This window comes from Clavelina lepadiformis, chromosome 5 (assembly GCF_947623445.1).
Source record: "Clavelina lepadiformis chromosome 5, kaClaLepa1.1, whole genome shotgun sequence".
In the NCBI taxonomy this organism is placed as follows: domain Eukaryota; kingdom Metazoa; phylum Chordata; class Ascidiacea; order Aplousobranchia; family Clavelinidae; genus Clavelina; species Clavelina lepadiformis.
The window spans coordinates 13,587,683-13,590,117 of record NC_135244.1 but is presented as its reverse complement, the minus strand read 5'-3'; positions in this window follow the sequence as shown (position 1 = coordinate 13,590,117).

Sequence of the window (2,435 nt, the reverse complement as noted above, 5' to 3'; positions counted from 1 at the left end):
AACTCTAATTCTAATAGTTTCCGTAGTAGCCTACCAATAGAAGTTTTAACTAAGCACATGGTAAAATGTATTTGTGACGTCACGAATGGCAGCTTGCTGGTTTTCATTAACACCCTGCTATCAGTGACGTCACGTGGTTACCCATCGGTATACCATCATGCTGTTGGTGACGTCAGGAAGTTGGTGGTTAATGATTTAGAAAGGCAAAGGTTGTAATGAAAAGAACAATTCGTTTTTAAATAATATCCGGGTATTGGTTTGCGCTTAGTAGATGGCAGGCTGTTGTTTTGTATTGTTGAGTTATTAAATGACTACTTCGCCTCAACGTATTGGTATGTGAAACCAACGATATAAAGAAGTAGAAGTTCTTTATATCGTTGGTGAAACCGTTTGTTTTTGGAGATAGGGTTACTTTAGCCAGTTAAGGTTTTATTGGAGTTCGATGTACATCAGAAGGTAGATTTAAGTTTTAGTGTATAGCTGTATAGCAGGGGTGGCCAAACTGCGGCTCTCGAGCCGCATGCGGCTCTTTGAGCCTTTGATTGCGGCTCTTTAATGAATTAGCATTGTTGAATTAGACATGCATTTTCCCGGTCTAGAGGAGTTGTTTGATCAGATTATGAATCAATGCGTTCTATCACACGTAGTAACAATGGACTCATTGTTAGCAATAATGAAATTACACTCCAAAAAGTACATTATTGTACAGAAGTGTGCTAACTTGTACACTGTAATTAAGTAAACTGTCAGATTGAAGCTGTACGTCAGGGCTGACCTAGTTTTAAGTCTTGGTTACGGTTATACTAATACACTAATTGCAAAAAGAGTTGGTGAAGCCCAGGTATCATAGTATCACCACGCAGCACTAATGTTTATCAATAGCTACACTTCGTTGTAAGTGAATAAATTCGTGTTTTTTATTGTTTTGTGTTGTGGCTCTTTTAAAACTGGAATTTGTTATATGCGGCTCGAGCATGAAGCAGGTCTGGCCACCCCTGCTGTATAGTGTGTTATGGGCTTATATATGAGTTAGGTTAGCAAGAAACAGTGAAAAATAGCTTCCGATGCACAATTTTTTCCGGTGAAAGAGTGCGGCAGCCTTTATTTTTTATATTGTTTGTTTTTCGCCGTTGACTGTGGGGAGCGAAAAATATGGTTTCTTATATAGGCAGGGTTGCCATCAGTCTCAAGTCAAAAATAAGGACGACTAGAAAATGAACGAGGACTACCTCCTTAAACAGTGTACAACAAGAGAAAGCAACCAATGTTCCTAAAAAAAAAAAACAAGACACTATCTGCATGTTCATAATTTTGGTATCTCTTTGGTACAAAATGGTATACTAAAGGTGACAAAATGCCCAAAATAAGGACAAAAGTGCCTATCTCCACCCTAAAAATAAGGACGAAAGTGAAAATAAGGACATTTCTTAAAAAAAAGGACAAACATATTTTCTAAGACACGGACCTTTAAAATAAGGACAAATCTTAGAAATAAGGACGGTATGGCAACTCTGTATATAGGCCTAGGCTGAAATGACTTTAAATCCAAGTAATGATCAAGTGATTTCATCAAATGAGTTCGTGGTATAATTACGTACAAAGTAATGAAAACTGACTTTCTGTTAGTCTAATATCAGTAGCAATAGAAACGATCCTTGCTATCTAAATCACTAATCAGCATTACGTCACGTCGTGACGTCACCAATAGCACGTTATTATACCACTCAGCAACCAAGTGACGTCACCAATTGTAAGGTGCTACCATGGAGCTACTCAAAAACAGCAGGCTGCAATTGGTGACGCCTTAGAAGATTTTAGCATGTGCTCAGTTAAAACTGCTATTGTACTTGATGACAATAGATACTATTGCACTTATGCTTCTTCTGTCTGCTCGTCCTAGCAATGTAATAATCTAGCCCAGTGATTCCCAATCGCGGCTCCAAGCTAGCCTTCTTGCGGCTCTCATTGACCCCTGAAGATTCCACAAAAAATATAAAAAATCTTTTTTATAGTAATTAGAGTGATTATTTTTTGAATTGTCAAAAAAAACAAAAATTACTCATAATTTGTGTTATTTTTCTTGTTAGTGTTGCAATTCATTGGTACATGATTTCATGCTTTAAAATTTCCGTTATAAATACTTGAGTGTTTTCATGCGGCTCCATACGTACTCTGAAGTTTGAAATTCGGCCTCGACACCAAAAAAGGTTGGGAACCACTGATCTAGCTCTATAACCAAACGGTGCAGTGAACATCATGGACAAGTGCGATCTAATTTGTGAGGCAGTAGGCTATCTATACCTTATCTAGTTAAGTATAGCATCGATACGAGAACTATGATTTTTTGGAGTTGGTATGCGAGTTACATAATTTTACAAGTTGTCACTATTTCACCCAACAAAATCGTATGTTCGAAGCTATTTTTCACGTTTTTT